Genomic DNA, 27,014 nt, shown 5'->3' with positions numbered 1-27,014 from the left:
CAACCATGCAACAAACATGAAGCAAGCATGCAAGAGGGCCCAAAAGTGATAAAGGTGCAGACCTTTATTCACCTCAAAACAGCACCAAAAGTGCTCAAAATGATGGACAAACAACTCATGTTAACAAGCAAACTTATGGTCCCAAAGTTAAGGCACAAAAGGGGAAAACTTACCCCCACCAACATGACCTCTCATGGCATGATCAAAACAAGTAAAAACAGAATTTTTGCATGCAAAATGGGACCCCAAAACCTCCTAGTATGGCAGCTAAAGTATCTCCTATGAAACATATGCACTAAGGCTCATTCCTAGGCATAAGAGGACACACCCTCAAGGCATGAAAGAGGCCATGCATGCACACATACAAACATGATTCTTGGACTAAAATGTGGTCCTTAGATGATGTTAAATCATGAGGGTAATCACAAACATGCATGCTAGAGGTCAACATGCTCACAGCCTTTAAGCCAAAATACAAAGCAACCCTAACAAACATGTCAAGCATGACCAAATGGATAACCAACAGACCTTAAGCATGGAAAAACAACACTAAAAGCTTCATGGAACTAAGCCAACACACACAAGAATCATGGCCTAATCATGAGATGCACTTCTAAGCAAAATGGAGCAATACAAAGCAAGTATTACAAGCATACAAGGAGGCACAAATCCGACCAAAAACAGAGGTTACATATGACCTAAAACACCTAAAAAACTTCTGAAATGAGGCCAAGAATCATCAAGCACACATGCTACCCTTTTGAGCTCAAAAAGCAAGGAAACAAAACCATGAAGGGAGAGGGGTGTCCCTCCCCTATGCAAGACTTCAAACCAACTTTTTAAACACCAAAAATAAACTAGTTTTTAGTGGTGAAAAGACCAAAATGTTGACGTGAACAAAGCCTTACCAAAGAGGCACCAAAATGGACCAAACAAAGCCTAGAAGGGTGAGTTTGCACTCAAACCACAAAATGACCTTAATGAAAGTGCTAGAGCAGGAAAATACAAGCCCTTTTTATGTTATACACAAGAGCTAAAACAGCGAGCAAGATAGGTAAAAAACTATTGCAAGTTTGGGGAATATAAATCAAGATGCTCACCCTTGAAGAACCTTTGAAGAACAAATGGTCTAGCCTCCTTTTGATCAAAACCAGTCCAAAAACTCAAGAAACAACCCCCCAAGTCCCTCAATCTCGGAGTAAGGTGTAATAGTGTGTGTAATGGTGCAAAAGTAAGGTAAAAACCACCTTTTGAGCTAAGAAACACACACAAAGGGGGAGAGAGAGGGAGGTATAGAGATAATATGTATCTATATCTCTAAGGGCTGGTTTTTGCTTCTAAATTTCTAACCTAGAACCAAGAGGAAAGCCCCTCTCTTATAGGACTCCCTCTTGCAAAGCTTATACAACAAGCTTGGCTAGAGGGAAATCCCTCCATACACGTGTATGGAGGGGGGAAGAGTTGCTGCCAGCTATCACAGCTGGCACAAAATATTTCCATAAAGTGGATGAACAGTGGTCGGCTGCCCAAAAATGTCATTTCGACAAAAAACAGTGCCGACCGGCAACAAACTATGCCGACCGGCAATAAAGTGTGCCGACCGGCAAACAAAAGTGCCGATGGAAGAAAAAGGCCAGCCGGCGGCCTCCAGCCACTGCCGGTGGTGTGTGGGGATGTCTCACAAGGCATCCCCTGCCCCTTTAAGGCAAAACAAAAGTGTTCGGTGCAAAACCAGACACTAAACGGTCAAGTTCAGAGATTCTGAGGTAGGGCGCGCGAGCCGGGACCTCCGGGAACTCCAAACGAACACAAACATGGATAATCACCGAGTGTTCAAACGATGACGTCCAAGTCTTGAGGACGGTCAAAAATAGGGTGTCTACAGTTGCCCCTCTTTGACAGAACTTGAAAGTCATAACAATGACGGGAGTGAATGTCAAAGCCTAGAGACGACCCATTTTTGACAAGGCCGAAGACTCAGACAAACATGCAAGACAAACAAGATATGCGCCCGAAGGCAGGGGCGAAATGCAAGACAATGCACAGAGCCGAGCATAACTTATGATCACGCAAAGAAAGCTGTAACGAAGCATACATGCGACGGTTTTAAGCATGGCATACACCAAACTACACTACAATACAGAAAGGATGTAAGAGAATTATGCAATTCTCGAAACGTCTCACTCGGAGGATATAATACCTGTAAGGCTCGTCTGGTTGCACCAACCTCAAATGAACCGTACATACAATATCGTGCCTGAAAAGAAAACAAACTTGACAGATACAATATGAAATTAAAATGCGGTCTACACAAACAATACATGCGGTCTACGTAGGTAATGATTTTTAAACAATCATGCGGTCTATGCAAGCAAAACATGCGGTCTACGCAAGTAATGAAATTGAACAGTGACGCGATCTACGCAAGCAAAACATGCGGTCTACGCAGGTGATGAAATTAAAATGCGGTCTACGCAATCAAAACATGCGGTCTACGCAGGTATTGAAATTAAACATGCGGTCTACGCAATCAAAACATGCGGTCTACGCAGGTATTGAAATTAAACATGCGGTCTACGCAATCAAAACATGCGGTCTACGCAGGTTTTAAATATGCGGTCTACGCAATCAAAACATGCGGTCTACGCAGGTATTGAAAATTGAATATGCGGTCTACGCAATCAAAACATGCGGTCTACGCAGGTATTGAAATTAAATATGCGGTCTACGCAATCAAAACATGCGGTCTACGCAGGTATTGAAAATTGATAAATCATGCGGTCTACGCAAGTAAAACATGCGGTCTACGCAGGTATTGAAAATTGAATATGCGGTCTACGCAATCAAAACATGCGGTCTACGCAGGTATTGAAAATTGATAAATCATGCGGTCTACGCAATCAAAACATGCGGTCTACGCAGGTATTGAAAATTGATAAATCATGCGGTCTACGCAAGTAAAACATGCGGTCTACGCAGGTATTGAAAATTGATAAATCATGCAGTCTACGCAAGTAAAGGAATGTACTATTACACAGCATAATCGAAACAATTTGCGGAGTTCACAAAGCATGAAAAGGATACGGGACGGGACATTCTTCGCATGCATCGAGCATTGCTCGCAGAAGTTGTGGCCTGAGGTCAACTCGAAGGTTCACGTTTCAAAGGCGTGCTTTCTCGTATTGTGAGGGCGTCCAACGACGTGGTTGACCCGAACATAGGTGCGGAAGGTGCGTTAACCGCAAGAGGAGTTTTGCTGGTGTCTATTCCGCCACTCGGCTACCCTGCCATTCTACGTTTTATTTTCGTTTTTTGCTAGTAGTTCAAGCACATTGCACTGCCTCAGGCAGGTTATTTTCTTCTCAAAATTACATATTTTGCAAAACACGTGATGGGAATGAAACAAATCATTTTATTCGGAAGAGATGTCGTATTTGAAAACTTCTTATGCATCGCATCGCAAGGTATCACACCACAATGTGAACGAAATTGAACTCATTTTGGAAATTTGCCATCGTAATAATCTGGTAGTGAACCGACTTACAACTCGATAAGCAAAATAAGGACATGATGCAACCAAACAAGTGTGAATACAACTCGATAAACAAATCAAGAGCTCAAAGAGAGCGAAATACAACTCGATAAGCAAATGTTCAAAAACTCGACAAGCAGACAGGCGTGACTCCACAAGAATCGGTCGTCGGGGAGGGGTTGAAGGTGGTGAAGCTCCCCAATTCTTAGCAAAAACAGCTCAGAAAACCAGAAGGAAGCCCATCGGCTTGGAGTAGAGACCACCGGCTGCAAGAAATGGCTACCGGCCATAAAATCTATTTGTCGGCAAACTATTATGGCCGGTCGGCACAAAGTTTGGCCGGTCGGCACTAAATTAGGGGATCAGCAGAATGTTGACACCTGTCCCCCACTCAACCTTATCTCCTACAAAAGATCCCAGCTTCGTAGTTTTCCTCATTTTCACACTGATTTGCTCCAATGGAAGAGTTTCTTGCTCAAAATCTCACAGCTTGGATTGTTAGCTTGGATGGCTCGGAGAAAGTGAATTTCCGGGGTTTCGGCATAAATGCACTATTCACTTTAGGTCGTACCCCGTTGCACCTCCCGTTTCTTCATGCCGCGGCAAGATTTTGGAATCCGGTGACGCATGTCTTCAGCTTCGCTGGGCAAGAGATATGTCCTACTTTTGAAGATTTCCGAGCCTTAATGGAGTCCGAGCGCGACGAGGAGCTCCTACCCCAACTTAATTTTGGTCATGCCCAATCCTTAGGGCGCATGTGTGGACTCAGCATGCGCGACGCCCGGTCTCTGATTTGTGACGGGATGTTGGACATTCCGAGCTTGGCTAGCCGATTTTCTGATGCTGGTGATCGCAACAACCATCACTGGCAAGGCTTCCGGCGACATGCCCTCTGCTTGTGCATGTTGTCCCATTTTCTGTTCGTCTCAGGCTCTGGAGGGGCTAGTGTCCGGCTGATTGAGGTTGCCCAAGGCTTGAAGGAGGGCAAGAGCTGTATTGCCATGACTCTGGCTGAGACGCTAACGGGTTTAGACGCCTTTTATCGTCATGAGACGACTAAATTGGCGGGGAGTCCACTACTACTACAGGTAATGTTTCCCACCCAATCTCGCATTTATGTATTGCTCACATCACTCGGCCCTCAAGCTTGATCTTTTTCTCACAAAAACCCATTCTCACTTTTCTCTCCTCGTACATCTCTCTATTCTTTACTCTCTCATTTTTCAAATCCCTCCCCAGGTATGGTTGATGGACAAGCTGCAGGTTGTGGACTCCTGCCCAGCATATTCAGCTCGCGGCTACTTCTTCCGGCATCGTCTAGTCAACGCCTTGGATGAGGAATGGTGGTTCGCTTGGATGTGCCACTTGTCCGCAGACCGTATTGCTTGGCGGTGCCCTTGGCTGAACCTTCTGGCGATGAGTTACAATATGCCCCGGCAGACTGGGATTCAACTGGTTGGTCTCACTCACTGTGTATTCTACTTCCCATTTCGGATTCGACGTCAATTTGTCCATGATCAGACCTGCCCGTCAGAGGGGATAGAGTATCCTGCTGCATTCCCGGCCCGAGGCGCACAGCTTGCTTGGCAGGCCACCGCGTGGAGGATGAGAGAACTCTTGGCCCCGTTCCTACTTTCGATTGCACTTTGTCTGACGAGTGCGTGGATTGGCTTAACGAAGAAGCACAGATTGGGCCCAGCTTGGCATCAGAGGCTTCGACCAGCTCTGGGAGGGGGCGCAGGAACACCTGATTTGACTATGCCTAAGATTTATTGCTTTATTAGTACTTCTCAAGTTTTCTTTATGAATGTAATAAAAGAAACTTCGATTGTATACAAGAGCAGGGGCACTCTGTTTGGAAATCAATGAAATTGAAAGTTGTGGTACTGAAAATTTTCCGCTTTGGTCCAAAAATGGTCAAAGTTGTAAAAAGATTATTTGAACAAAGTCAGCTTTTATTAAAACTTTTCAAAGATATTTTCGATATGGATCAGAACTGGACACGCCTGAGATCTGTCACTGAGATGCACAACCCCAGATCCCTGCAACTGGAAAGTTGCCCCTAGTCTGAAGAGCGCCGCAGCACTGCATAGCAACGGAAAGTTGCCCCTAGTCTGAGGGGCACCGCACTGGAGATTCCAACGGATGCTGATGGGCAAAGATGACTGAGATGATCAGATGGACAAAGTTGATCGGGGAAGTGTTATAGCTGAACTTCAAGATGAAGTTGCCTACGTATCCCAAACATGGGAATCAAGCCTTACGTAGTTCCGGCTAAGGTTCACTCGAGTATTTTCACTCTCCTTTTGCGCTCTAACTTTTGCCAAGGCCGCCCTTTGCGGGTTTTCAGCCTTGCGAGCTCAGTTTTTATATTTTCTAATTTTTTGTGCTCTAACTTTTGCCTAGGTCGCCCTTTCGGGTTTTCGGCCTAGCGAGCCTCTCAAGGATAGTATTTCTTCAACTTATCCATGTTGATCGGTTGAGAGAATTCTAAACCATCTAAGTCCATCAGAACCACAGCTCCGCCTGACCAAATAGCTTTGATGATATAGGGACCAGTCCAATTGGGTCTGAACTTGCCCCTCGGGTCGTGGATGGGAGCTCGGTTGTCCTTGAGCACCAAATCCCCTTCCTTTAGATTTCTGGACTTAACCTTATTGTTAAAAGCCCGAGCAATCCTGCGTTGATAACTCTGAACGTGATACAGTGCTTTCAACCTTCTTTCGTCAAAGAGCATAAGTTCCTCGAACCTGCTCTGCTGCCAATCTGCCTCAGCTATCTAACACTCGGCCAATACCCGTAAAGACGGAACCTCAATTTCGATGGGTAGAATGGCCTCCATTCCATAGACCAACGAATACGGGGTCGCTCCGGTAGAAGTTCTAATTGAAGTCCTGTAGCCCCACAGAGCAAAAGGCAACTTATCTGGCCAATCTCGGTAGGTCTCTACCATTTTCCGCAGTATGTGCTTGATGTTCTTGTTGGCGGCCTCAACTGCTCCATTGGTTTGCGGCCGGTATGTAGATGACTTATGAAAAGCCACGTTATACTTCTCCAACAAGTCGACCACTTCTTTCTTAAAGTGGGATCCATTATCCGAAATGATCTCGTTTGGGACTCCGTAGCGACAGATGATGTTGTTTCTAATGAACTTTACGACGTGCAACGCCTTCAACACCGCGTATGATTGGGCCTCGACCCACTTTGTGAAATAATCTATCGCTACCAGGATATATTCATGTCCGTTCGACCCCTTCGGGGTAACAGCTCCGATCACATCAATCCCCCAAACGGAAAATGGCCACGGGGAAGTCATGTTGTACAGTTTGGCTGGTGGGATGTTCATACGGTTTGCATGAATCTGGCATTTGTGGCATCGCCGAACAAAGCCAATACAATCCTCCTCCATGGTTGACCAGTAGTAGCCCTGTCTGAGGATCTTTCTGGCCAACATTACTCCATTCATGTGTGCACCGCACTCCCCTCCGTGGATGGCCTCCATCAGGCGCTTTGACTCTTCAGCTTCTACACAGAGCTTTTGCATTCCCAGATGACCCCTTTTGTACAGCTTACCCCCGCAGATGATAAACTGAACAGCCATTCTTCTGATGGCCCTCTTATCCTTGGCATTTGCCCCTAGTGGATACGTCTCCTTTTCTAAGAAGTTCCAAATGTCGTAGTACCAGGGGTTGTCGTCTTGAACCTCATCTATGGCAGAAATCGACTCGTATGCTGGTGCAAACTTCTGATCAATGATGACTGGACGCATTCGGACTCCAGACGGGATGTCTATCATGGAAGATAGAGTTGCTAGTGAATCTGCGAACCTGTTGTTCTCTCTTACGAGGTGGGTGAAATTTAGCTTCTCGAACCGAGGAATTAACAAGTCCAAGGTTTGGTGGTAAATTATCATCCTTTCCTTCTTGACCTTCCAGTCTCCTTTTGCTTGAGACACAACAAGGTTCGAGTCCCCAATGACGTCCAACCGTCTTACCCCTAGTTCTAGGGCTGCTTCCAGACCAGCAATCCATGCCTCATACTCTGCTTCGTTGTTCGAGACTCTGAACTGGAGCTTGAATGCTAAAGGGATACGGGAATCGTCAGGCGCTATCAGTAACACCCCTATCCCATACCCATGCTGGTTTGACGCTCCGTCAAAGTACATCGTCCAAGTTTCATCTTCGATGTGCAGAATGGCTTCATCTGGGAATAGGTACTCAACCGCTTCATCCCCCTCAACCGGGTGGTCGGCAAGGAACTCCGCTACCGCTCTCCCTTTCACCGACTTGCGTATTACATACTTCAAGTCAAATTCGGAAAGCAATAGCAACCAACGAGCTAGCCTACCCGTAAGTGCTGGTTTCTCGAAAAGATAATTGATGGGATCCAAACGTGAAACCAACATTACAGAGTGAGCTAACAGGTAGTGCCGTAGCTTCCTGGTAGCCCATACTAAGGCCAAACAAGCCTTTTCCAACGGAGTGTAGCGGGTCTCGTAATCCAGCATCTTCTTGCTCAGATAATAGATGGCCCTTTCCACTTTGTCTTCTGACTCCTGTGTGAGCATGCAGCCCATGGTAGTCTCAGTTACCGAAAGGTACAATATCAACGGTCTCCCCGGCTCTGGTGGTGACAACACGGGCGGGTTCTGTAGATATTCTTTGATCTGTTCAAAAGCTGCTTGACATCGGCCGTCCCACTGGAATTTCTTCCCTTTCTTCAGGAGACCAAAAAGTGGTTCACAAGTCAAGGTTAATTTAGAGATAAACCGTCTTATGAATTGCACTTTACCTAGAAAGCCTCGCACCTCCTTTTCAGTCCTTGGTGGTGGCATTTCTAAGATGGCCTTGATTTTGGAAGGGTCGACCTCGATGCCCCTTTGCGTAATCAGAAACCCTAGCATCTTCCCTGCTATAACACCAAAAGTACACTTCTGGGGATTCAGCCGCAGCCGAAACTCTCTGATCCTCTGAAAGAATTTTTGTAAGGCGGTGTAGTGGCCCTCTCTTTCTTTGGACTTGACAATCATGTCGTCTACATACACCTCGACCTCTTTATGGATCATATCATGCAATATTGTAGTTGCTGCCCGTTGATAAGTAGCTCCCGCATTTTTCAGCCCAAATGGCATCACTCTGTAACAATATGTACCCCACGGGGTAGTGAATGCAGTCTTCTCCTGGTCTTCGGGTGCCATTACTATCTGATTATAGCCTGAAAAGCCATCCATAAACGAAAGCAAGGCATGTCCTGCCGTGAAGTCTATCAATTCATCAATGTGCGGCAAGGGAAAGTCGTCCTTCGGACTAGCCCTGTTCAAATCTCTGAAGTCTACACAGACCCGAATTCTGCCGTCTTTCTTCGGCACCGGAACAATGTTAGCCAACCAGGTCGGGTACTCAGATACCATCAGGAAGCCTGTGTCGATCTGTTTGGTTACCTCTTCCTTGATCTTAATGGCCCAATCAGGGCGGATCCTTCTGAGCTTCTGCTTGACAGGTCAGGCCTCGGGATCAAGAGGTATCCGGTGCTGTACAATCTCAGGATCGATTCCAGGCATGTCTTCGTAGGACCACGCGAAAACATCTTTGAAATCTTTTAACAAAGCGACTAAGCGCTCGCGTTCCTCAGAAGACAACGTGGACCCGGTCTGGACCAGCCGCGGGTCCTTCTCAGTACCAACATTCACAGTAGTGATTTCATCCATTAAGGGTTTAACAAACCTTTCCTGCTCTTGATCAATTAATCGTTGCAAAACCGGAGGAATTTCTTCCTCGTCGTTTTTATCAAAATTTTGAAAATCCTGATTTAAGCAATAAATCAAAGGCACAGAAAAATACTCCGAAACCACATTCACGTCGTTCTCATTAAATACTTCCGAGCCGTCGGATTCCTCTGTTACAACAGACTCAAAAGAAAATGAAAAAGACGACCTAGATAGGACTGTGGCATCCGGGTTATCACCCCCGGGAATACCGGACTCAGACTCAGTCGAGCTAGAATCTGATTCCGATGTACAAGATTCGGTAGAATCAGACTCTGGCTCACTACCTGACCCGGTGCTGCTAGATAAAAATCCTTCTTCATATTGCCAAATGAGAGAAGGTGCGATGGACGCATCCAAAATAGCTGATGGTTGGCCCGCAGCCGCTTCATTCCCAATCACACATACCGAGGAGCCATCCCCCAAGCACTTCTGTTCGATCGGAGGATCTGAAAGCAGACACGCCAGTGCTGCCCCCATTTCATTTTCAGCGTCCTCAGACTGCACTTCCTTACTCTGCTCAGCCTCAGCCGATAGGTCTGCCTGCCCTTCGGCGATGTCATCCTCAGGTAACTTTAAATCAAAGAAGATCTCAAATCCTGGCACGCGCTTCTTCTCCGCGTTTAGCCACGGCTCTGGAAAGCCACAGAACGGAAAGTCCTCCCCTTCCCGGACGAAGCGTCCGTTTGGGGTACCCCAAATGGGCTGGTGCATTAAGTCAAAGGGCTTCCCCATCTGTTTCGCCCTGGCCCTTCTGGCCATTTTCTTTCCTTTCCTTATCCAATCCTCTTTGGTGGGTAGGTAGCCCAAACCAAAGGTATGTGGGTTATGTGGCACTTCGGCCAATGCTGCGGTGCCTTTCCGACCGCTCTTGCCTAATCCCATCCCAGGGATGTGCTGGAGTTTGTTCATGAGATAGACTGCTTGGGCACTAACATATACCCCTTCATTAGCTGCCATGATGTTCTGTACGACCCGAGCCTCAGCCAAGGTAAAACCCGATATGAACACATCTTCCACACCGTGTTCGATTTCTAGAACAGGCGTAGACACTTCTGGTGGCGGATGAATTGACGAGTTTCCAAAAACAATGGCTACTCCTTTCCCATAGGGATATTTCAGCACTTGATGTAAGGTAGAGGAGACCGCCCTTACCTGATGCAGCCATGGCCGCCCCAAAAGCAGGTTGAACGTTGCAGGAACCTCCAAGACGTGGAAATCTATCTCGTGCTGTCCCGGCCCAACCTTTGTTTGAATCTTAACTGTCCCTATTACTTCTCAGCTTGTGTTGTCATACGCCCGAATCACCTGGGCCGTTGGCACGAAATCTGCGACTTTCAAACCAATCGCATAAGCTGTTCTTGCCGGACAAACGTTGATGGCGGACCCCGTGTCAACAAGCACCATGGGTATCCATTTATCTCTGCACTCGACAGAGATGTAGAGCGGCTTGTTATGGTTCGCACCCTCAGGTGGCAGCTCTTTGTCAGAAAAACTCAATGCCGGGAACTTCCTCCCGAAAAGACTAAACCCACCAGCTGCTCGGGCGTGGTGTCTATGGAAAGTTTGGCTTTGTCCATGGCTGAAAGGATAGCCTGCCTATGTACTCGAGAAGCCATAAGCAGTCCCCAGATGGAGATGTCTGCTTGTATCTTTTTCAATTGTCTCAACACGGCCTCGTCTTCGAGTTGCCTCTCCTTTTGTTTCTCCGCTTCATTATCTTTTCCAGACGCCTCTGGTTGATCTAGGTGTGGAGGCTTGAAATACCGTCCACTCCTAGTCATGTGATCGACTTCGCCGATATACCAGGTATCATCTGGTTGGTTACCTTCCCAATCCTCGTCCGTGTGGGCAAGACACAAATCGTCGTCTTCCCACCACATACCATCTGCGGCTGACAGGCATCTGTCTGGTTCTGGCACAACTGTCTTGATACTCGCAGTACCTTTTATCCCTATGCTCGCAGCATTCTCCATTTCTGTACTTGTGGCAGTTCCAACCCCCACGTGGCCTTTTGCTTTCCTGATCCTCTCAAAATCTTCGAATTTCTCCCGTTCTGACTGTGTCAATACAGTAGATTGCTCACTGATCCCTGTATTCAAAATGCTCCACTCCCGAGCAAAACTCTCGACACCGGCGCTCTCCGACGATGTATTCTGTTCTTCGACACTCCCGGCCGTTGTGGACATTCCCGCCCCTGCCGGGCCTTGTTCTGACTGAAACTCCCCTACTACATCTGGCTGATCGTCTAACCACCCCGTGGCCTCCACCGATTCTTCATTATCGAACCAGTTGATGGCTGAGTCTTGGTCATCGTAAAATTGGAACTTGGCAACATCCTCTTCTACGGCTGCCAAATCATCCGTTCCCTGTCCTGGACTGCCCCCTCGGATTACACACAGCTCTCCCCCGACTGGAAATTTGACATCTGGTCTATTCTGGCCCACTGGTGAAATGTAGTCACTCGGACTGTAAGCATTCCTAGTATCACTCCCAGATTCCGCAGACTCTGGTTTGACAACCTCTTTCCTGTTCTCAATGATCACCACTGGCTTGGGTTGGGTTATAGAGACATCCATCATGCACAAATCGGTGCAATCAGGGAGGAAAAATTTCGGCTTAGGCAAGTAGGAGGGTGTGATATAGATACTAGGATCGTAGGATGCGACCCCAGTGTGGATGAAATTGATTCTTTTGGGTGGTGGAACTTGGTTATGTGTGGGAAGAGGATTTGTAGTAACATTGGGTTTCTCAGGGGGTAAAATCACCCCGTTATCAATGAGATCTTGGATCTCGTGACGCAATTGAAAGCATAGGTCGGTGTCGTGACCGTGCTGCTGGTGGAACGCACAATACTTGGCCGGATTGTGGGCGGCGGGCAGTCTTTCAGGTAAGGGCCGCGGCTCTAGGGGCTTCAGATGCCCTTTTCTGATCAAAACCCCCAAAGCTTTGGACAGGGGCATATAAAGTGGAGCGAAGGTTCTGGTGTTTCTGTGAGGGTATTTGGTTGTTTGTGGGTTGCTTCCGGACGCACCGGAGAATGGCGTGGCTGCTGTGTTTCTTGGGGAAGGGTTAGTGGTGACCATACTCACTTCGGAGGTCCTGGTAGTCGTAGCGCCGCTCGGGCCTGCATTAGTATTACGGTTGAAATTTCTGCGGGGTTGCTCCCGGTCATTATCAATCCACCCTTGTCTTAGGGCGTCTTCGATTTGCACCCCCATCTCATGCAGATCAGCAAAGGTAGGAAAGGGGACTACACTCATCTTTTGCATTAGCCTCGGCTGGAGATTGCGCACAATCATCCGAATCTGGTCCTTATCTGTGGGTCTTAAGGTCATCATCGAAGCCTTAGCTCGCCATCTGGTTACAAATTCTGAGAAACTCTCCGTGGGTTCTTGCCTCGTTGTCTCGAGATCCCGGGTCGTGATCTCGATTTGTGTGTTATATGAGTACTGCAGGATGAAGGCCTCAGCCATCTCGTCCCAACTTCTCTTGACGTCATCCTCCAATTTGGCATACCATGCGGCCGCTACACCCGACAGGGTCCGGCCAAACAAAGACAGCTTCTGTAATCTGGTGAGGCCCATTGGCCTTAGGACGTCTGAAAACAGTCGCAGGTGTACCATGGGATCCTCAGATCCGTCAAAACGATCAATTTGTGGTATCTTAAACCGTTCTGGCAGCGTCACAGCTGTGTCGATGTATCCGTCTCCAATGTCCGAAATGGACTTCGCACCTTGAGATTTCTTGAACAGCTTTTCAAGCTTGTGCATTTTTAATGTCACGGGGTCTACCTCGGACTCAAAGGGAGAATCCGATAGATTGATGGGGGTGGGTGCCTTGGATTGTTAAGGCGGAATCGGGGGTGGAGCCGGCCCCGTTGGGATGTCCGTATCTTCTTGGACATTCCGGGCGTTTGGTGTCTTTTCGGGTATCGGAACCCTTAATGGAGGAGGGATTTGCTGTGAAGGTGACGCCCCAGTTTGCTGTTGCAATCTCCCAATTAAATCCGCCTGCTCACTCATAACTGTGGCTTGTTGTCTGGCGAATTCTGTCTGCCGGGCAGCATCCTGCTGCATCATTTTCATGCTTTCTTGGAGTTGGCGCACCATCTCTTCTAAATTGGCCATGCTGCTCTGCTCTGACTGAGTTCTCGGTGTATGCTCCCTTTCTGCGGGTGAAACAGGATCTCGATCTCTACTGTACACAGGTGGGGTAGATGAAGCCCTCTGTACTGACTGTTGAACCGATGTCCTCTGTCTAGTTGCCTTCCGTTTAGTAACCGGGGGTAGAGAATGGTACACCGGTTGTCCTTCTATCAGATCCTCAGATCGATGGAGCCGACGACCTCTGATCCAGAGTGCTTGGGGAATATCTACCGGGTTGGAAGCAATGATGTTAAACTACCTAGCAAAAAGATAAATAAAGCAATAAATAAACTAACAATCGGACAGCATAACGGCATAAGATAAACACAAAATACACAGTTGGATATGCGTAATACATAATCGGTGTACCGAACACCCTATTCCTCAATACTAATTACTGTTCCCCGAAAAATCTCTGTTCCCAAAACTGAACCCTGATATCCACAGATAACTGATTCTCTTAAACTGATACTGATACCCTCAGGCCTGATATTCAAACTTGCAGACTGATATGTACTTTCCCTGTAGAAATACATTCTAAAAGCACATAGCAAGTAAAGAGAGCCCAAACACCCCTATATTGGGGTAGGGTTTCCCTGTCCTATTTTGTCAGGAGCTAGGGTTTCACTATGCACGCAGCAGTTCTCAAACAACCCAATATCGGGTAAGCAACCTGTCTTAGTTTGGAATGGTCACTATGGATCCGAATATGCACTAGGTCGAATGGTCAAAAGGGTGCCCCGGTAAACCGGGGTTTGTGTTCCCATGCTGTCAGAGCCCATAGCCGGTCGGCCTTATGGACATGCCTTGACAAGACAAGCCTCCGGCAAACCGTTCAGGAATGGCAGATGGCAAACACTGTGTTCCTAGGCGCACCAATGCACATGCAATGCAAAGAAACACATAAATGAAATCAAAACGGTATATCACGAGTTCGAGTCAAGCTCTCTAAAAGTCCCCAGCAGAGTCGCCAGAAACTGTAGCACGCGCCCCGGGCGAGGGGGCCTTCGCTGCTACAATTCGGACTCGCGATTTTGTTGTCGCGGTTCTAAATCTGAACCAAAGAGTCCAAATCTGGCAAATCGTTTGAGAAAACAGATTTTTTGAAAAGTAGTGCCAAACATGGACTGCTTTGCCAGATACAGAGTCGCCACCTAAATATTTTTAAATGGGGAAATTTAGGAAACCCTGACTCAGTGCCGAAGGCCACATGTCCGTCATCACCGGAGTTGTCTCGGCTCGGGAGCTAGGGTACGATTGGGGAAGGTCAGCTATGAGCACCCCCTCTCGCCCGGTTCGAAGACCGGCCTCTACTAACCGTGATATCCAATTTTGAAAGCGTTATGTGTTCTTAAACCGGTTATTATCCTAGGATTACTATGTCATGCACGCAGCAAACAAATATAGACCAAATTGCCAAAATTGGAACAAAACATTTTATGTTTGTTTTGAAAATAGTTTGCTACTCGCAAGTAGGCTAAAATGCAGGTTTTGCCACCTTCAAGTGGGCTTTCAGAAAATATGGTTTTGCCACTATCGAGTGGACTTAAAATTCACAGTTTTTAATGCATTATCCCAATTTAAGCAATTTGACCTCCATCCACAGGCATTCAAGCAGTTTATCTCATGTAAGCACTTAGCCGCATGGCAAGCATACTATCATGGAAACACTCACACGCATGCTGGATGCTAAAGCATAGCTACTTACATTGTACTCCGTGCCAAAACAATAAACTAGTTAGCAAATATGCATGTCCTAGTTCATGTTAATTTGCCTAATGCAACACATACAAGATGCAATTTAGATAGGCTCGGTTTACCTAAATATGGCATATGAGATGCAACCAATTGATCCATGTATTCAATTTTGGAATTTGAAAGTACAAATACAGTTAGTATGATGTACCGAGCCTAATGCATGTAATACCAATGAATGCACGCATGCACAGCATAAGGTATGCTAATTTCAAAAAATGCCCTAATCTACCATCATAAGCAGGTAAATAAAAGGGAAGAAAGAAATGGGGATTGGAAGACATACACACACTCACCCACACTTATTACATGTTTACCCTCACTCAGAGGGTCCAAATGAATATTACAGTCCCAAAATAAACAAATAAAATATTACAGTCCCGAATAACAAACAAACAAAATATTACAAAATTTCTAATTAATAATAAAAAAAGAAGGGTGCAAGGCAAAGAAAAGGGTGGCCTCAGCCTCTGCCTCGAGATGCGCAGATGATGCATGCTCAGAACTTGACTCGCCCGAAAAACCCGTACCGTACCCCTGCCACCTCTGTTTGTACTGCCTTTTCTCTCTGAAAATTGCCTAAGTCCTGGAGCAAGTTCCTTACATCCTGCAGAGCACCACCGGCCGGACAGAATTCCCACCGGCACTTCACAATTTCCATCGGCATTTTATTTGATTCATCGGCACTCCAGAGATTGCCGGTCGGCACCAAATTCTGCCGGTCGGCAGAAACTTCCTGCAGAAGACAATTCGACAGCAAACAGAGAACAGACAGTGCATGGCATGGGATTTTCAGGTACATGTGGGCATGGTTGTGCTTCTTATCATGTTTTGAACTCAAAGAAGCATGACCTTCGATCCTTGAGCCATCAATGGTGCATGATGACTCAAGGGATCAAATTTGCCACTTAATGTAAGAATGCATGCAACCAACAAAATGAAATCCGAAGCCTTATCATGTCGGAGTCAAAGGCCCCGGTGACCGGGAATCGAGGCACATTACATCACTTGAAGTATGAATGTTCCTTAATTCCCACGCTTGGTTTGACACCCCAAACCAAGCAAATGCAATGCATGTTATTAAAAACATGGCTCAAAATGCAACATGATATCAAGATGTAAAGCACAACAAGCATTATGCAACCAACATGACAAATGTATGATGCCAAGCATACAAGGTACAAACATGATGCAAACATGGACCAATTTGACTATGGGATTAATATGCTACAAGGCTTAATGGAACAACCATGCAACAAACATGAAGCAAGCATGCAAGAGGGCCCAAAAGTGATAAAGGTGCAGACCTTTATTCACCTCAAAACAGCACCAAAAGTGCTCAAAATGATGGACAAACAACTCATGTTAACAAGCAAACTTATGGTCCCAAAGTTAAGGCACAAAAGGGGAAAACTTACCCCCACCAACATGACCTCTCATGGCATGATCAAAACAAGTAAAAACAGAATTTTTGCATGCAAAATGGGACCCCAAAACCTCCTAGTATGGCAGCTAAAGTATCTCCTATGAAACATATGCACTAAGGCTCATTCCTAGGCATAAGAGGACACACCCTCAAGGCATGAAAGAGGCCATGCATGCACACATACAAACATGATTCTTGGACTAAAATGTGGTCCTTAGATGATGTTAAATCATGAGGGTAATCACAAACATGCATGCTAGAGGTCAACATGCTCACAGCCTTTAAGCCAAAATACAAAACAACCCTAACAAACATGTCAAGCATGACCAAATGGATAACCAACAGACCTTAAGCATGGAAAAACAACACTAAAAGCTTCATGGAACTAAGCCAACACACACAAGAATCATGGCCTAATCATGAGATGCACTTCTAAGCAAAATGGAGCAATACAAAGCAAGTATTACAAGCATACAAGGAGGCACAAATCCGACCAAAAACAGAGGTTACATATGACCTAAAACACCTAAAAAACTTCTGAAATGAGGCCAAGAATCATCAAGCACACATGCTACCCTTTTGAGCTCAAAAAGCAAGGAAACAAAACCATGAAGGGAGAGGGGTGTCCCTCCCCTATGCAAGACTTCAAACCAACTTTTTAAACACCAAAAATAAACTGGTTTTTAGTGGTGAAAAGACCAAAATGTTGACGTGAACAAAGCCTTACCAAAGAGGCACCAAAATGGACCAAACAAAGCCTAGAAGGGTGAGTTTGCACTCAAACCACAAAATGACCTTAATGAAAGTGCTAGAGCAGGAAAATACAAGCCCTTTTTATGTTATACACAAGAGCTAAAACAGCGAGCAAGATAGGTAAAAAACTATTGCAAGTTTGGGGAATATAAATCAAGATGCTCACCCTTGAAGAACCTTTGAAGAACAAATGGTCTAGCCTACTTCTTTTGATCAAAACCAGTCCAAAAACTCAAGAAACAACCCCCCAAGTCCCTCAATCTCGGAGTAAGGTGTAATGGTGTGTGTAATGGTGCAAAAGTAAGGTAAAAACCACCTTTTGAGCTAAGAAACACACACAAAGGGGAAGAGAGAGGGAGGTATAGAGATAATATGTATCTATATCTCTAAGGGCTGGTTTTTGCTTCTAAATTTCTAACCTAGAACCAAGAGGAAAGCCCCTCTCTTATAGGACTCCCTCTTGCAAAGCTTATACAACAAGCTTGGCTAGAGGGAAATCCCTCCATACACGTGTATGGAGGGGGTAAGAGTTGGTGCCAGCTATCACAGCTAGCACAAAATATCTCCGTAAAGTGGATGAACAGTGGTCGGCTGCCGAAAAATGTCATTTCGACAAAAAACAGTGCCGACCGGCAACAAACTATGCCGACCGGCAATAAAGTGTGCCGACCGGCAAACAAAAGTGCCGATGGAAGAAAAAGGCCAGCCGGCGGCCTCCAGCCACTGCCGGTGGTGTGTGGGGATGTCTCACAAGGCATCCCCTGCCCCTTTAAGGCAAAACAAAAGTGTTCGGTGCAAAACCAGACACTAAACGGTCAAGTTCGGAGATTCTGAGGTAGGGCGCGCGAGCCGGGACCTCCGGGAACTCCAAACGAACACAAACATGGATAATCACCGAGTGTTCAAACGGTGATGTCCAAGTCTTGAGGACGGTAAAAAATTGGGTGTCTACATAGCCAAAGGCATGATCTCTGTCATGTCTTAAATGATTCTTTGGTGAACCCCTCTCCCATTAGAGGACAATCACATTGGACTTAATCAGTTAAAGGATTAATCGGTAATGTAAAATGTGTAAACAAGAATTGGACAAGTAAAACATGAACATGATAAGCATTTGTGTTGCATTGCATATGTTTGGATCAGAAGTTAATCCAAACACAAGAAAAGTGGGACGTTTCATACTCGAAGTAATGAAACGTGTCACATTTCTTGGTCGCCGTCACCCTTGATCATACATGATAGGGTGGTGGCCATTTGAGTCTTATGTGCACATTCATTAAGCTTGTACAAACTTGACTCTTTGGCCATCATGCATGAAAATGCTTGATTGGTGGCTTGAGAGCCAAGTGCCATACTCCTTTGGGCTTGAGACATGATAAGGAGGGTGGCAGTACACACATTCCTTGAAAAATACATTGTTGTGCCTCTGTTGTTCTCTGTTGTAGCAAAACCAAAAGCTTGGAAAAAGGGGTGGTCGACCGGCCACTTGTAGTAGCCAACCGGCCAGTTAAGGTGGCCGGCAGCCACTTTTTGTGGCCAGCCGGCCACCAGTCCATTTTTGTGCAAAAGTGTATCTGAGTTAGGGCAGAAGCAGTTTGGAAGCTGGTATAGTGTTCAGAGATCAAGGCAAATGCAAACTGAGGCAACAGAGATCATGGCGATGGATTCTCGGGAGGATGCAACCGAGCATGCACATCTCCCTTGCCCGCGAGGCCATTTAATTGTTTAGACTTGTAGCTAATTCATACATGTGTTGTAAATTATTTAGCTTAATTCATTTTGTATCTTAATTAGCTTGCGTAGCTAGTTATTGAAATTCAATATGTTGTAATAATTAGTTAGAATAGTTAATTAGTTGATTTGTAATAATTAGCTTACTTAGCGTAGCTAGTTAGCTTATTCATTCTGACCCTCCTTCGAAGGGCATAATGTTATAATAAGCGTGCATGTGTGTGTGCATGTCTTCCAATCCCACGTCTTTCTCCCTTTTATTTACCACTTTCGATGGTTAGATTAGGGTCATTTTCAATTAGCATACCTTATGCTTTGCATGTTTGCATCCATTCATTTGTCTTGCATGCACCGGGCTCGGTGCATCATTCAAACTGCATCGTATTTCAATACCTCTTTGAATACATGTGTCAAATTGTTGCATTCATATGCCATCTTAGATAGCCGAGCCTATTTAGTTGCGTGTTGCATGTGTTGCATTAGGTATCTTCGTATAGTTAGGATCATGCATATTTCTAACTAGTCTTTGTTTTGGCTTGGAGTACACTGTAAGTTTTACGCTTTAACATACTTGCATGAGTGTGAGTGTTGCCATGATAGCATGCTTTCCATGAGGCTATTTGCTTAAATGCTTAACTGCTTGAATGCCTGTGGATGAAGGCTTTGTTGCTTGAATTGGAACAATTCATCGAATGTGAGTTTTAAGCCCACTTTGTGAAGTGGCAAATCATGTTTTAAGGCCACTTGATGGTGGCAAATCTGCGCTTTAGCCCACTTGCGAGTGGCACCTTCAAACCATTTTCAGAAACAAACATGAGTCAAAATGTTCCAAATCTTGCGACTTAGTCTATACTTGCTTGTGTGTGCGTCACATAGTAAAGTTAGCTAATAATCGGAATAAGAACACATGAGATTTATAAAACAACATATCATGCTTAGCAGAGGCCGATCTTTGATCGAGCGAGCGGGGGTGCTCATTTCAGGACCTTCCCCTCTCGCACACAAGTTCCCGAGCTGAGGCAACTTTGGTGATGATGGACACGTGGCCTTTGGCACGAGTCAGGGTTTCCTAAATTTCTCAAAAATAAAATATTTAGGTGGCAACTCTGTAATCTGGGAAAGTAGTCCAGTTTTGGCATTATTTGATCTAAAATCTGATTTTCCAAAATGATTTGTCGGATTGGACTCTTTGGTGTTTATCAGTCTCACATTGCACTTTATGAGATTAGATTCAGAACTGTGACAGGAGTCCGAACTGTAGGAGACCAATTCGCGCCTCTCCGAAAGGGGGGTTTGCGAAGAAAGTTGAGTCTACATAGTGATACTGAATGCAGTTCTAAATAGTTATGATCTTCTGATGTGGGGTTGTACATCTTAAGGACTGATTCCACGTGTGTTAGGTAGTGACTGTTTCCGGAAATTGTTTTGAAAAGTTTTAATAAGGTGGATTTTTCTCAGAATTTTACCTTTTACAACATAAACCATTTTAGACCATAAAGGAAAATTTTCAGTGCTCATAACTTTAATTCCATTGATTTTAACATAAGTACATTCTCCAACTCTTTGGTTAAATTAGAGTTGCTTTTACATCATAAAAACTTGAAAAGAAAAGATAAACCAATAAACTAAGGGCACAGATAAGTCAGGTGGTCCTATGTCTCCTACTCGTGCTCACGGAAGTCTCTACAGCCAAAGATGGCCCAACCTGTTCCTCATCCTCAAGCTGAGCTAAGCACTCGCCGAAAAGGGCGTAACTGAAGCCAGGGACAGGGGCCAGAAGTTCTCTCATCCTCCAAGCAGTGAGGTACAGTGCCAAAATGTGAAACATGAAGTGGAAATGAAGCCGGGAACTCCACCTCCTCATTTGGAAGGGTTTGATCATGTCCAAATTGGCGCCTAAACCTAGATAGAAAATAGAACGTGTTGTACGTAAGGCTAATCAACTGCATACCCGGCTGTCGGGACATGCTGTAACTCGTCTCAGTCAAGTTAAGCCAGGGGCAACGACAAACAATGTCAATTGCAGATCTGTTGCACATCCAGTCGCACCATAAGCCCTCTGTGGGAAAGTCAATTAACCGCTATTAAGAGAAGTAGGCTCTGGTTGAATACTCAGGGCAAGGGTCCACCTCCTTTAGCTTATCTATCAGCCACACCTAGGAAAGGATGAAAAATAAGAGAGATTAAATAATAGAGAGAAGTGCATTGAGCGAAAAGTAAGGAAAGGATTTTGAGAGAAAATAGAGAGCGAGTGCTGAGTGATGTAAGCAATCAGAAATAAGAAAGGGTGGAAAACAATACCTAGAGTGTGATGATCCTATCCCGTGTTATGTTAATTAATCGTAATTAAAGTTGTGATTATGTGCTTGATATGATTTTGAGTGCCATTTATATGACTATATGTGTTTTATAATTTCTACATGTTCATTGTAGGAAAATCTGTTTGATTTTCTGCTATAAAATTTAATTAAAGGCTGTAGAGGTTTCAGAAACTGGAATTGATTGTATTATTGTGATTAGCGTAATTTTTAGAGCCTATGGTGAGATTTAATTGAAAACTAATTCGGAACGAATTAATTAGTTTAAATTGAATTAATTAAGCATCATTGATTAGTTCTAATTAAGTGTGATTAGAGAAAGCCTATATAAATGAGCTAAGTATGCTTAAGCTCATATTTTTATTTTGAGCTCAAACCAAATTTTACACTCTAGAGAGAGAGAGAGAGGGCCGGTTTAGAGAGAGAGAGAAGCCATCCTTGTAGATTTTTGCAAGAGAATTCAAGATTTGTAAGGCTAGGCTCAAGAACTAGCTAGAAATTGAAGGATTGGAACCTCTAGGTGAGTAATTAGACATGAATTCATGAGTTTGAGTTGTAATTATGTGAAGTCAAAGATAAATTGTAATCAACAACATGAATTGAGTTGAATTTGATGAATTTGAAGTTTGTATGTTCATGCATGTAAAGAATTTGTCATGAGTTTGCATATTTGAGTACAAACATGCATTTTATGATGAATTGAAGGCTATTTGGCACATGCAAGCATGAATTATCATGATATGAATCTCAATTTTAAGGATTTATGTCATCAAGGAAAGAATTGGAAAAAAAAATGATCTTTAAACTGATAAAGAATTTGGCACCAAATTGCACATGCAAGCATGATAATGTTGAGTTTCATGAAGTTAATCATCATTTGTACTATTTAAGTTGAAAATGAAGCCTATATTTCACATGCATGTATAATTCAAAATAATATGGAAATTAATTTGTATGATCTTTGAAGTTATGAAGTGAGTTTGATATAATTTGAGTTTATAAGATGGATTTATGTGAATTTGAGGTTCAAATCTTGTAAAATTGGCCCTTATATTCATGTTTAAAGTTATATGGTAGAAATATGAGTCTTATGATATAAGTTACATTGGTTGGAACCAAGTTTGAGCTTCAAATGCAGTTCTGGAAATTCCAGAATTCGTCGAGTCCACTCGAGTGGGAAATGCGCCGCTCGAGCGTAAAATGTTAGCTCCCAAAAGTTTTTGCAAACATTGATATCCGCTGGAGAGAGAGGAGTTACGCTTGAGCGCCCAGTCTCATGTCTTGACTCTCAGCTCGAGCATCCAAAGTCACGCTTGAACGCAAAAATGAGGTAACTAGTACTTTTGCATACCAAAGGGGTCCGCTCGAGCGGCTAAAACTGCGCTCGAGTGGAGTGCCCTGTTTCAGAAATTTTGAAAAGGGTGTGTTATGATTTGTTTTCCGTTTTCTTTCATTTTTAAGCACTCTTAGGCATGGATTAAGCATTGTAAATAGACTAAGAATATAAGAAAGAAGCCTAAGAAGAATAAATAAATTAAAGAACAGATTGAATTGCTTGTGACCCAATGTGTTATAAAATGTGTAGGGTCAAGCGCAAGGACAAATAATCTGACAGATCACTGTGAGTAATATCTTAATAAGAATGTATTGAAGTATGCTACTTCCAAATGCTCACTTATGTATGAGTTCTGCAGAGTTATTAAATTGAATTGGATGTTCGTCATGCAAATGATTGGGCCTAAGGCCGTATGCTAGAAATGATTGGGCCAAAGGTCGTTTGACATGAATGATTGGGCCAAAGGCCGTTTGACATGAATGATTGGACCAAAGGCCGTTCGACATGAATGATTGGGCCAAAGGTTGTTTGACACGAGTGAATTGGGCCTAAGGCCGCATGATAAGAATGAATTGGGCCCAAGCCCGTCTGATACGTTTGGGCCTAAGGTCGTTTGATGTATTAGATAGAAACATGAATGGGCCTGACGCTGTTTGATATGTTTGTTAACAAATTTTCATTCATGTGACTTCCTTATTTGATATTACTCACTAAGCTTTCGCTCATTCTCATTCATGTGTATGTAGGTGAGCAAAGAGACGTACAAACCCAGCCTCAGTGAAGATTATGAGAGGAAGTCAAGTTTTTGAGGAGTCAGCTCGAATGTCTCACGCACGAGACTTTGTTTTGTCCCTTTTGTTCTTTTGTTACTCTTTTGTTATTTTGGTGAACACGTTGGATCACCTAAGTATATGAATTTTTGTTTGGTTGACTGCATATTAAAAGTTCCTGGATGTATATAAGATGTTAACTCTATTTATATGTGTGAGTTATTATGAAATACCTTTGGCATGATTTTGCTATATCATGTAAGCACAACTCATTGCACAAAGTTTTTAAATCTACTTCCTTTTTTGGCCCCTTTAACATTTCTGGAATAGTTTGAGGCCGTAGATAATGTCAAGATTATTGGTCGGTTATGACCTTAATCCTTAGGGGTGGGATCGAGTCATGACATAGAGAAGCAATGAACTCCCTGCAAACCAAGTAGTCTTTCGCGGATGAAAAACATCTAAGCCCATCAAGGTCTCAGCCAACGCCAAAGCAATGCAACTCTTACCCTCTTTCAGACACTGGGCCACTTTGATCAACCCAATGTTAGCTCCACTATAACTAGGGGCAAGAAGGAAATGCGCAAGTAAGCATAAGCAAAGTGCATGTTGACGATAACCTTGCCATAAAAGGTCACCCATGTCTCCGATGGTGAAAAACCGATGAATCAAACTAGGATGTCCAACTCCCCGTCATGAGCCAGAGACTAACCCTTGTGTAATGAAAGCCCACACATTTTCCCAAGGGCCCATGTATGGCTGAAATAGGGTTGCGGCATGATCTCTTTGTCGCGCTAGGATTCCATCAATGCTTGAAATTCTTCGAGTGTATGGTACATCTCTTACGCTCCGAAGCGAAACACATGTGTGACCGGGTTCCAACATCGGACCGTAGCGTGAAGAAACGGAAAACAAAGCGATGTACGGCTCAAAAAACAAAAAGAGCGTTTATGCCAAAACTGCAAAAATTCATCTTTTCCGAGCCATCCAAAGTGTCTATCCAGTATCAGAGCCTATTGTTGAGTAAAATCTCCATCCGGGGAGAAAAATATTAGAGACTTGCTATTCTGCCAGAAAAACAGCATGGGAACACTTTTTATATAGATTGAGAAGAGGCAGTGCATGACAGTTGGATCCCACTGATCGACATCCTTTTTGGACCCGGCTGTGTCTCAATGTATGGCCAAAACAGAGTGTTCACAAAGGGAGACCAGCTTTGGCAAGGCATTCTGTTGTTTATTTTGAGTCTAGCCTTGGTCCCAACAAGTGTTTTTGTTTTGTGCATTTTAAGTTGTTTTCATTTCGTTTTTCCGTTATCGAGTTGTATTTTGTATTTTGTATTTTGTCTGGTTGTCGGTTTGTTATCCGATTCAAGAATGAATTCAAGAGCGAGCATTCACAATTCTAGAAGTCTTGTAAGAGATTGTTACGCAAGGGTTGCACCATTTATCACATACTATGCAAAGAGAAATCATCAAAATCTTTCTTTCCATAAACGGTTGAGTCCAACCCCGATCATTGTTTTACAAAAGAAAAAGCAAAAGAAACGTTTTCAAAAAAAAAAAAAAAAACAAAACAAAAGGTCTATCTGAAGCTACATAGTTCCTAACTACAAAGCAAAAGAAGAAATGAAAAAGAAAAATTAACCCATACTGGCCCTCTTCATTCTCGGCCGTGGAGGAGGCTCATCACTATATTGACTGTCGTTGCTGGACTAGACGTCAACATCATCCCCCTCATCCTCAGGGGTTGTGTACTCATCAAAAGTAGCCTTAGAAGAAGGCAAGCACTATCTCACTCTGTCTCTTCCACGATCAGTCTACTATCTACCTCTCACTAGGGGCTCGCCTCCCTCTCATTCTCCAAGCTGGAGGAGGTCTTGTAGATACAGTCGGTGCCAACTCAAGCTGAAAAGAGTACATATATTAAAATAGAGTCAACGGAATTCTTGGCAAGATTGCAACAGCATTAGACTATAGGAAAATTGTACCTTAATCCCGTGAGTAACCAAAGCAGTCTGTCTCCTCCGCACCATGAGAAACAATCGGTCAACCGTCCGGAGGAGGTCATTAACATACCCCCACAGGCACCTATAAAAGAGAGAAAATTTGAGAATGTGGAACAAAGTTGTAAAGCATAGTGGGCAGAAATATATGAGAAGTGTGTACCTGCTTGACATCGGGAGCAACCACCAACCTGCAATCTCTCTGCGCAATGTGCTCAAGAGGGATCTGCTCGATCACCCTGTTTGGTCGCATGTATACAACCATGGTAGGAATCACAGGAAGCCCGAGAATGGGAGCTACGGCAGGAACATCTCCAATAGTGGCAGCCTCAAGAAGTGCACGGACCACACCCCTGGTAAGAGAAGCCATCACACGAGTCTGTGGGAATGCAATGAAGTCGCCAACTCCGTGGTACCAGTCACCATCCTCTTCTTGCATAAGGTGATCAATCAAGGGCCCCTCATGGAGATCATCAACGATCCTCATACCTAAAGGAGAAGGATGTGGAACATCAGGATCGGCTCGGCCTTGAGTCTGGTGAATGAATCGCTCCCCTAAGTGATATGCCTTGCCAAAGGGACCTTTGCACAGGATCTGCATGGAGGAAGCCTCCCACGCTTGAGGAATGCACATAGGTCATCATCGATGCTTGAGGAATGCCTATCCAGGGGTGCCAGTTAATCTGCGAGTAAGGGATGCAAGGCAAGTATCAAATATCAAGGGTTGAACAGTATAGAAACAGTAAAAGTAGTAAAAGATAAAGACTAGTATCAGGTTTTGTTACCCTTTCTGTGATAACCCTGCTCTGTATTATGCTAATTAATCTTAATTACGAATGTGATTATGTGTTTGATGAATATATGTGGTTTTGACTTTCTATTTGTTCACCGTAGGAAAATCTATTTGATTATCTGCTTTAGAATTTAAATTGAAGGTCTTATCGGCAACGAAAACCGAAATTAACTATGCCATTGCAATTAGCGTAATTTTTAGAGCCTACGGTGAAATTTAATTGAAAATTGATTCGAATCCAATTAAATAGATTAAATTGATGAGTTAGTGCTCAATTAATTAATGCTAATGAAAAGTGATTAAGGGAGCTTATAGAAAGGGGGCACTATACACTCACATTCATTTGTTTGAGCTCAAAATCAAATTTTACACTTTAGTGTGAGAGAGAGAGAGGCCGGCTCTAGAGAGAGAAAGGGGGAGAATTGTGTATTTTGGCTCAAGGTTTGTGAGATTGGAAAGCTAGGCTCAAGAATTAACTTCAATTGTGAGGATTGAAGCTCCTAGGTGAGTAATCAACTCTTAATTTATGAATTGAGTATGTAATTTTGTGAATTCAAGTGGTATGGTAGCTCATGGCAAAAATTGAGATGAATATGAGGTTAGAATGCACATGCATGCATGAAATTACTATAAATCACCATGAATTGCCATGAAATTGCATAAGCTAGCATGAATAATGTTGA

The sequence above is a fragment of the Camellia sinensis genome, chromosome 15, assembly GCF_055761805.1.
Source record: "Camellia sinensis isolate YWXY chromosome 15, ASM5576180v1, whole genome shotgun sequence".
Lineage (NCBI taxonomy): Eukaryota > Viridiplantae > Streptophyta > Magnoliopsida > Ericales > Theaceae > Camellia > Camellia sinensis.
This window is presented reverse-complemented; position numbering follows the sequence as displayed.